Below are 10,816 nucleotides of genomic sequence, written 5' to 3'. Positions count from 1 at the left end.
ATACATTGTTTATCACATAATATAAATAAGCCTGTAATTGGCGTCTTTAATTGTCCATAAAATATATTTGGTTTTCCTTTCTATTGATTGTTGGTTGCTTAACGTCCAGTGGCAAATATTTCATGCATATTCAGGACGAGAACAAATTAACAATAAATACAATTGGTAGGTTCTGTAATAGAGGCGTCCGGTATTAAGGTCGAAGAAATTTATACTGCCACGGGAAATGAGGGTATATTGGATAGGAACAGAAATTTAGCCTTGCAACAGGTCACCTACGTCTTGGGCAAAAATATCACTACGCAGTGATGTTAAGGCAATTTCGATTAGATTTGGTCAGGGGGAGGTAACTCCGCAAAGACCTCATTAAATATTCATATATTCATTAATAGCGATGAGCCCGAAAGCTGCGTCTATCGATAAAAATGTATGATTACAAATTACATACATGCATGTGAATTAAAAACGGGTATCAATATGGTGTAATTTATTTACTGAAACGCGAATATTGTATGTTTGTGCCTTTATTATATTGTAAACGGTTGCAATAGCTGTTTTTCTTGCGGAGATTGTCCGCTTGCGGGACCCCGCCTCCCTTTGAGGATCAACCAATCAGAAGACGATCGCCGTCGGAAAGATGCTTGTGGTTTGCAGAATGGAAAGCACCTTGCTGCGGAAAATATTTTCACTTCTACGTGAAAATCTAACAAGAAAAGTAAGTTTAAGACACCAAATTTGTAAAATATATGAAACATACATTGTTTCTTTTGTTAATCATTCCTTTCAGATGGCGAAAAACGGCACTATATAAGAAAAAAACGAGTTCAGTGTTAGCAAGTATGATATACACGTGGTCAAAACGAAAGTAGACTGCAAAAAATATATGAAATTGGAATAATTTATAGAATCTAGTCAGTAAATGAACAGAATATCGGATGAAATAAGTTCTGTACATCTTGCCAAGATCCCATTCTCAACACTCGCCCTGTAATTCGTTTCTAATTTACGTTTTGTATGCATCCTGTCGGGTAAATTTTAACACTGGCTCCACAGTTACTTCGGAGCCCGGTGCCCACATTGCTTGAGCCGGGATCACTACCCCAAAAGCATGGAGACCGAACACTGGAGCCTTGGGCACACAACCTTGTTCGAATGAACCATGAGCCCCTAATTTGGAGCCTGGGACACAAGAACCCTGATCCCTTAATACACCTTATCGCTATTCCCGCTTGACCCGAGAATCTGTCCCCCAACTCCCCCTCTGATAAATGACTGCACCTTGGATAAATTATCATAAAAATAATATTTTTCACATGTACTCAAAGTCATCAATATGACCAGAAGTCCTTTACTAGACGAAGTGTGCAACCCGCTATAATTTAGTAAGGCGCTCACGTTGTCCCCGTACTTCCAACTGTGATTGAAAATTGCCAATTTCTTTGACAAGTATTTGCACATGTTTTTAGTAAGCGTTCTTGTTTTGGGAAAATAATGAGACTTCTCTAATCATCAACCTATGACCAAATCATTTCTTAAAACAACAATTATGTTTAGATTGAAGTACACATTGATATTATGTAAATAAAAGAAAGATTTTCTTACCGTGTCAGGTAAAAATCGATCACGCCTGCTTGGTTAGTACCTATATGCGCTGTACCGATGATCGTAAGAATATATGCTACTATTTACCATGTTTACAAATTTCAAGAAATAAGTTTTTTTTAAGTTGCACGGGACTTCTTCGGATATAAAAGTTTTTAGAACAATTAACTTAAATTTTGAAAAAAGCAGGGATGGTAATTGTATACCCTTTCTTCAATTTCGACTGCTATCTTAAATCCTGTGTTACTGAGATCTTGACTGTAATACTGCCTCAGATGATGGTGTGGACGAACAAATGTTATTATTTTAGTCAGATATTATTACATTTATCCGTTAAAATACATTTAAAAAATGCAGTTCATGATGCGTGCGTTCGACATTAATTTTACAGGTTAAAATTGTAGGAAAAGTTGTGATCACGATCTTTGTCGGTAAACAAATGAGTAATAAATATATATTCGTTATATAAGTATACTTCATACTGGGATACGACGAAGACTTAAATTACTTTCAAAAACCTGGCTGTATGAAAATTTGATATACATGTAATTTGTTCAAATACTAAATCAATCTCAAGGGTTGAGTTGGGTAAAAAAACAAAGTAATCCCTGGAATTATCCGGTTCCAACAGTAAAACCCTTTCTTAAATTTTAGTGTGGGGTTGTATTAATTAGTAGCAGCCATGTCATGTCGGAGGAGGGACTTTAAACCCAGTACATCGCTTATTCAGGATTAATGTTACGCTTTCTGCATGTTAAACAACTTTTGCGACAACTCTTTAATGAAAAATGTGTGATATATTTGCCACTGAACGATAAGATAGAAACAAACGATCAATCAAAACTTAAATCTGCATGATATACAGGTGTCTTCAGTCTTGTGAATATTAAAAATGACAAAAAAGGACCATGACACTTTGCAAAACTGACTCGCGTACGTATATAAATCTTATAATGGCAAACGTAAAGAAGGATATGTATGTCTCTTGCTTAAAAATAGCTAAAAAAAAAGCAAGAGACTTTTGAAATTCGAAATTGTTTCAAAATCATCTGAAGCAACAAATGGTTGCTTATTTTAGACAAATGTATTTCGGTAGAAGCGAAGAAAATCCCGTCTTTTGCTAATTCATCACTGTATATAGCTTCCCTGGTGCCGTAAATAACCGAGACATAATTCTTCAACACAATGTTTTATTTAAATAAAAATAGGCAATTTTGACAAAAACAGCTATCATATATAATTTGTCTTTTAAACAGACCATACATGATTAGTCCTACACTACAGATTTAATCTATATGATTTTATAGTTTTGCCGTTGCACGATGAAGTTGGTAATATAATGAATTCTTTTATAAAATTTTATATCAATTTTTAAATATTGAAAATGAAGTTGAATAACTGACGATAAGAATCCACCACACCAAGTCGGCTCACTTCATTTTCAACAAACTGGTATCTAATCAAACACTCAAGGAGACTAATTAACAGCTATCTGTTTGATGATAATATTTCTACCCATGATTCCATAGTTGTAAAACGAGATTTGGGAGGACCACATATGACGCTTTCCACTGATTATGGGGACATCGTGATCGCCTTACTATATAGCACAGCTTGCACACTTCGTCTAGTAATGGACTTCTGATATGACCAATAGCAAATTTATATACTTGTTGATTGAAATGACCAATTTAAATGCATAGTCTAAATAAAATAATATTATGATTTCTTGAAAGGCAGATTTGTTGATTTTTTTACTGTGAAGCCTTCATTATATGACCATGATGACAGTCCATCTTAGGAAGACATCACAGCAAAAAATTAAAGAAGCCTTTCATGACAAAATATTATTGGACTTATAGATATATTATGTAGTTTGTTAATCATGACTGCCCACCTTGACATGTTCTTTTTATACGCCTGTTTACGGGACGTATTATGGTATACCGTTGTCTGTCCGTCGTCAACATGTCGGACATTAACTCCAAAACACTTTAACCAATTTGCATAAAACTTTGGTGAATTGTTTATATCTATTGAGGTGAGCCCTTTTTTTTTTTATTAATTTTAGATTTTACGTTTCCGAGTTATGGGGTTTTATTCATTAAAAAAAGGGGGATTTTCCAGTTTTCGGACAAATTAACTCAAGAATGCTTTCACCAACTTGCAAGAAATTGTGGTGAATTGTTTATATTTATTGACATGAGCTCCCTTTGGTTTTTTTATATATTTTAGATTTTATGTTTCTGAGTTACAGGGTTTTATTCATAAAAAAAGGGGGATTTTCCCGTTTTCAGACAAAAAATCAAAAATGCTTTCAGCAGTTCTTATGAAACTTTGGTGAATTGTTTATATCTATTGATGTAAGCTCTGTTTAAAATTTTATAAATTTTACATCTTACATTTCTGAGTTATGGGGTTTTATTCATTACAAAAAGGGGGATTTTCCAGTTTTCGGACAATAACTCAAAAATGTGAATCAGCATTTTTTATGAAACTTTGATAAATTGTTTATATCTATTTTTGTAAGCTCCCTTTTGATTTTTATCAATTTTTCGATTTTATATTTCCGAGTTATAAGATTTTATTTGTTTATAGACTGACAACAGATTTACTAAGTATTACGCAACAGCACAGTGTATTGCACAACAGCAAGTAATCTTTCATAAAACCAATTTCAAGTTCTTTGACTACATTTATTCAGAAACCTATAATATCAAATGTTTAATTACAATCCAAATTCAGACCTGTATCAAGCTTGAATATTGTGTCCATTTTTGCCCCAACTGTTCAGGGTTGGACCTCTGTGGGCGTATCCAGCTGTGCTCAGCGAAGCAGTTTATTTATAAATGTTATAGGTGCTTGGGAGATTTTCATATTCTTAGTAAAGGTTAAAGTTGTTCCCTAAAACATACAAATTTCATTGGACACATGAATCGCTACAATCTGTGGGTGTTTTTAATGGCCTGCTACGTAGGCAACGAGGGCATTTAGTGCTGTCTGTCCAGCCAAATTTTAGTTTCCGCAATTACTTTAGTATGTCTCATGCAAATTTTATGAAACTCATACACGATTGCTAAGAACCACAACACTCAGACAGACTTTCGGTTGTGATTCATTTACCGTTTTAGAGTTATCCCCCTTTTTAATTTTGAAAATTGCAAAGCTTGAGCAGGGGCATTCATGTGCACTCTTTTATTGTAGAGTGATTTTTGTTCCAAAGTGATCTATCTAGAAATGGTTACAGTGAGTGAGTGTTACCAAATTTTCAAACACTTGATTTTTATACGCTTGTCGAAGACCGGACATATTAACTGTACCAATGTCCATGATGTCCATCTGTCTGTCAACACTTTGTAAGACAAATTAAATTTGATGTAATTTGATCACAACAATATCAAGATTTTATTTTGAAAAAATTTGGCTGTGTCATTCCAGAGTTACAGGACTTTAAGAGGGTAAGAATGGGATACCCCAAATGGCGAATGATGATAAAATATTTGTGTAAATAACGTTAAAGATAAACATTTTACTCCATTTGATGCCAAGTAGCAACAAAATGAGATATGAGATGAAAAATTAAGGCTCATTTGATGCTAACGGTAGCGAAAACCATAACCCCCTCCCCTGGAAGTTAAATGGTTGCTCCCTTAGGAAATTATTTATGGTTGCTATGATTTTAAATTAAATATATATTTTAACAAAGGTTGGTGTACATGGTGTAGGGTTTAATTCTTACAAATAGTATTAAAATACCAGAGTTCTCAAAATGTGATTGTCTGCAGGTTTTGACTACCAATAATTTTCAAAGGACTGATGCAAGTTTGGTATTTTGCAATAGAAATAAAGTGAGGACTAGCAGATTTTCTTTAAGGACCACCAGGGAAAAAAGATTTCTAGAACTCTTTGTCCAGTTGTCAGTGTCTAAAATTAAACCATGACAGCCATGAAATCAGATTCTGTCAATTCAATGGACATGCAAGTTAGTATTTGAAACGGATCAGAAATGTTCAAAATAAAGCCTGCAATCCTTATACATGTACGTCTGTAAAAAAAAGGATCTGTTTATGTATTAAACATGTTAAATAATTACTTTCTCTTATTTTTAGTTGACCTGTCAAATACAAGATACAGAGTGCCAGTTCCACTATGATGAAGTATTAAAAGCTTTAAAATGGTTGGAATTAGGAAAGCTTTATTATTTGAACAGGTAAATTGATGCATTTTACTTTTTGCTCCTTATTAAAACTGGTTATCATTTGTTTTTGTATATCATATTTTTTTTCATTTATTGTTATTGTACATGTACATAAATCAGGCTGTACAGTGACCTATATGCAAATATGGAGCATTAGATTCATATAACAAATAGTTTAATACATAAGAAAATCTATTATTAAAGATAAGAAGATGTGGCATGACTGCAAATGAGACTACTATGCACCAAATGATGTAGATGTATGACTCTTTATATAGGTTGCTTTGCTGTCTTCAATAAGCAAAACCCATACCATATTAAGCTATAAACACCCCCCCCCCCCCCTTTTTTCCCCTAACCTTGGACAGTAGTGTATCATTACTACATACAGTTTTGACATAGGAACAAACTGTAAACAATGGTCAAAGTTGGTGAAAAAGGCTCGACTAAATTGTCGGATCAACATGTAGCACAAACAAAAAGGCACAAAGTACTTGCAGTTACTGAAAGCTAGTTCAAATATAATTACAAGTTATGGTAAAGGCATGTTTGTGATACAAAAAATCATCAACTCACATCAATAGATTTGGTTTAAATTCAGCCCATATTTAAATATTATTGAACATTTTACTATACAAATACAGATGTACAGATAATCTAAAGAGATAAAGCTATAGTATAGGAATATTTAATCTTCTGGTATCCTGCTTCTGTTGCTTGGAAACAGTTATGTTTAAACAGTCTGTATGCATATTATCATGAAAGAGCTATATTTAATCTTGCACTTTTGTTCTGTTTTCAACGGTCGCAATAATAAACGCATGCAATCATTTCAAAATTTACATGATTATATATCATAAAGGCTCTTGTAATCATGGTAATACTAGTAGATATGCTTAAATCTGGTTTAGGATAATATTTTTTACAGTTATTTGCAATTATCTATAACATTTTTTATTTTAGGAAACAGATATGAATGAATGAAGATTTGGATCCCTCTTCAATTCATCTGAAAACATGGAAAACCTTAAGATTGAGCATTCTTGCAAAAAATTTACCTAAGGAGTCAGATGGGCTAGTGCATTCATTTCCATAATCTGGACTCAGTGACTGTTCAAGGGTAAGTGGTTGTAACAAAAGTTTGATGTTATACTTATTTGTTGTTTAGTAGAGACATCAAAAGAAGAAGACTTTAAAAACATTTTGCCTTTTTCAGGGTCTAATTGAGAACTTTACAGGTCGAATGACATAGCCTACACTACAGTACAGTGCATCAGTGTATTATCTGACACCCTTCTCTTTTTAATATGTCCGTCAACTGACAGAAAATGAAAAACAATCATAGTCGGTAAATCTTGTTAACTTTTAATTTTACCAAATTATAAAGAATTAGGCTTTGCATTAATTTCCACTAATTTCGTTCAAGAGTTATGGGACTTTAAAATTTCACATAATAAGCAATATTTCAAGTTTTGCACATTAACAATTTATGAAGAATGTTTTTCTTATTTACAATTTTGATTCTGGTGTTCTATAGTTCTGATACTTTCATCTTAAAAAATGTGCCTCTGTATGTTATTTTTTTGTTTTGTTTACTAGGTAGCTATAGCTAGGACAAATGAATATACAGGACTTTTCATTACTGCATTAGGAAAATTACTAGTTCTAATTTTGTGGAAAATTAAAGGAACATCAAAATCCTTATTATATACAAACTATTGATCTGCATATGTTTTGTTAAAGAACAAACATCCTGCAAAGTAGTAAAGTTCTAATTTAAAAACTGCAAGTGTGTGCTTGAAAAACCATATACAGGTACCTAGCATGAATAATTTCACCAAATTTAAACAAATGACAAAGTTCAAATTCCTGTGATATGAGGAAAATATAAAGAAAGACAATGAATCCTGATAAAATGCACAACAGTAATATATTTACTTATGCCTTTTATAATGTAAAAAGTTCTAGCCTTGAAAATGAGGACTTGCTCAATGAAAAAACCATTAACACTATGTAGGGTGCACTAACATTGGAAGAACAATCACTTTCCTCATACTCTTCTTTGAATGGGGCATAACATGCACAGTTTGGGGTTATATTTTGATGCTCTATTGACACATTATTGGTCTATTGCCTAGATTTTTACTTTTATGTTAAAACTGCTGTCCCTGCATTCTGTTTATTGCTTGTGGGATAATGTTCTGTTTAGTTTATGTGATTAGTAATTTTTGTATTTTTTCTATTTCAGCTTTACTCAATACCCGAGTGTACATTTCCAGTTACTATTTACAATGATTTATGTGTAACCTAAATTTCATATTGTTACACTTTTTCGTCACTAGTCAGATAGAATTAGACACATCTCTGGAGAAGAAAAAAATCTTTGTAACGTTCAAGACAAAATTAATGAAAAGGATCAAGTAACTAATACAACTATATGCTTGTAGTACAGATGTAAATTTTTTGGAAATGTTTCAAACTGAAGCAACACTTCAAAGCTTTCCGATAATATATTAAACCAGGAGACGTATTAGCTACAATTTGATTTTAAGATGACACTGGACATTCTTAGTTGTTTATTACTCAATGAATAGTTAGTTTATAGCATAAGTTATTGTGACCCTATTCATCTGTTATAATGATAGTTACTTCATTTTTTTAAAAATGCATTGATATTTGTTTATGATCAATGATTCAGAAAAACAAGTGTTTGTTTGTTTGTTTTCTTTAGAAAATGTAATACCAAGAGTGAAGGTCTTTGAAATAGAAATCTATGGATTTTCTTTTCTTTATGGAGTAAAATGGTATTTCATGTATATGTTGTATCAAACATGTAAATACAAGAAATAAATTACATATCATCAATTACTAACCGCCTTCCTTGTATGAAAAATATGATGACTAGACATGTCACATATTATGATCTGCATTCCTTATAAAAATAAGAAAATATGGTATCATTGCCAATGAGACAACTCTCCACAAGAGACAAAAGGACACAGAAATTTAAAAACATCTGCAGGTCACTGTATGGACTTCAACAATGAGCAAAACCTATACCAATTATTCCTGCTTATAGTATATCCACTTTGTACTTTTTTATTGATATTGGTTGCAATTGGGCATGAAAATCATAAGGTGATATGATTGCCACTGAAAGAATCTCTAAAAAATCTATTATAAGGACAATGGTGTGATTGTTAAGTTGATCAAGGTGCATAATTGCTAAATATACATTGTAGATTAAATATATATATATACATGGTCTCAAAATAGAATAAAAAGATATTTGACATTTTGTACAAGACATCAACACAGGTATAATTTGAATTCTCGCCTGCCTCATTTCTATCCTGTTTGAGCTGAGTAACAAAACAGATTATGTTTTGTCCTCCATACACTGCAAAGACTGAGATGTGTTATCATTGCCATTGACACAACTACCCACTAGAGTTTAAATGAAGTAGATGTACATGTAAGCAAAAATACTTAGCCACTGTAAAGCCCTCAAAAATGAGAAAACCCATACTATAGTATTGGCTATTAAAGGCCCCAGTCTGGTAAATGTGATATAATTCCATAAGACGGACATTAACCAACGACAACCACTGCACTAAAGGCTTGTGACTTGGAACAGGCATATAAAGAATGTGGTGGGGTTAAACATATTTGTGAGTGCTCAAACTCTAACCTGGAAGAGTAGTGGAACACAGCATAGAACAATATCATAAATTTCGCTTGAATATTGACCACATGATTTCAGTGTGTTATTGAAATTCTTGAGCAGTGTAAATTTTGCTGGATCAGTGGAGTAGAAAATATAATTAAAAAAACAACTGAACCAGTTGTGGAAGTGTTTATAGTACAGCAAACAATTTGTATATTCTGAGAGCCTAGCTCAGTTGAATGATTTTTCCCTATATTCTCTTTTCCATTACCAATGTCTGCCACTTCAAACATTTACCAAAGTACATAATTTTTCACACTGACTTTAAGAGTGGTGTCTGCTGAAAATTTTGTTGTCGAAAAAATGCAGACTATATGAATGCAGGTCAACTGTAATCCATACAAATAAGAATTATGACTGGAATCAGGTAGGTGTTGCACAATTAAAAAAATCAGAGTTTTTACGAAACTTGGGACATTGCCACAGCCAAATTTTGATTTCTTTTTACATTTCACGAATGCAGAATTATTTTTTACAATTAATATTAAGATAGTCTCCCACCTTCATAGATTATTCTTTTTTATTGGGAGTTTTTACGAAACTTGGGACATTGCCACAGCCAAATTTTGATTTCTTTTTATATTTCACGAATGCAGAATTATTTTTTACAGTTAATATTAAGATAGTCTCCCACCTTCATAGATTATTCTTTTTTATTGGGCAGATTAGCTCTTTTATTTATATATATGAGATAAAAACTAGCAAAATTATTTTTTTTATATTTAATACCCAATTTTACTGATGAATGGACTTTGTTTTTTCAGTTTACATTTTAATACATGGTGGGAAAGGAGGGTGCTTCATGAAATGTTGTGATTCTTGGACATTTATAGCTTCTTCAAGTTCAAGAAATAGCATTTGTAGAGAACATTTCGATATCTAAATTTTGTATTTTGATAATAGTCATTATGAGAATCTTTGATGGGCTATAAATATTACACTTTACACTGATGACCCCCCCACACAAAAAACACACTGATGGCAGAAATCACAGGCGTGACTCAATGGAGGGGATTCATGAATCCTTTTTACATTTTTTTCTCACAAATTTGTATAAACCTTAATTTAACACGAACTATATAATAAAAAAAAATGCACATCTAAAAGCAAATCTGGGAAAATACTGTTTTAAGGTCTTTTTAACAAATTATTTCTTTTATTCTTACAAGGATAAAAGTTGTAAATATATATATTTAATGAATCATTGAACAAATATATCTCCAATATTAGTTAATACAAATAAAACATTACTTGAAGTCCGTAGTTTAAAATACGCGGCATTTATACTT

At 32.3% G+C, this 10,816-nt stretch overlaps 1 long non-coding RNA gene across 1 annotated transcript; it reads left to right on the top strand.

Annotated features, from left to right (window-relative positions):
* Positions 1-6,861: 6,861 nt before the first annotated feature.
* Positions 6,862-8,668, top strand: LOC127732782 (uncharacterized). Its single transcript, XR_007996427.1, has 2 exons — positions 6,862-6,920; positions 8,049-8,668. It is a non-coding gene; the product is annotated as an uncharacterized LOC127732782 (long non-coding RNA).
* The last annotated feature ends 2,148 nt before the right edge of the window (positions 8,669-10,816 follow it).

The sequence above is a fragment of the Mytilus californianus genome, unplaced genomic scaffold (assembly GCF_021869535.1).
Source record: "Mytilus californianus isolate M0D057914Y unplaced genomic scaffold, xbMytCali1.0.p SCAF_27, whole genome shotgun sequence".
NCBI lineage: Eukaryota > Metazoa > Mollusca > Bivalvia > Mytilida > Mytilidae > Mytilus > Mytilus californianus.
The sequence above is the reverse complement of the archived record's forward strand: the minus strand, read 5'-3'. Positions and strand labels throughout refer to the sequence as shown.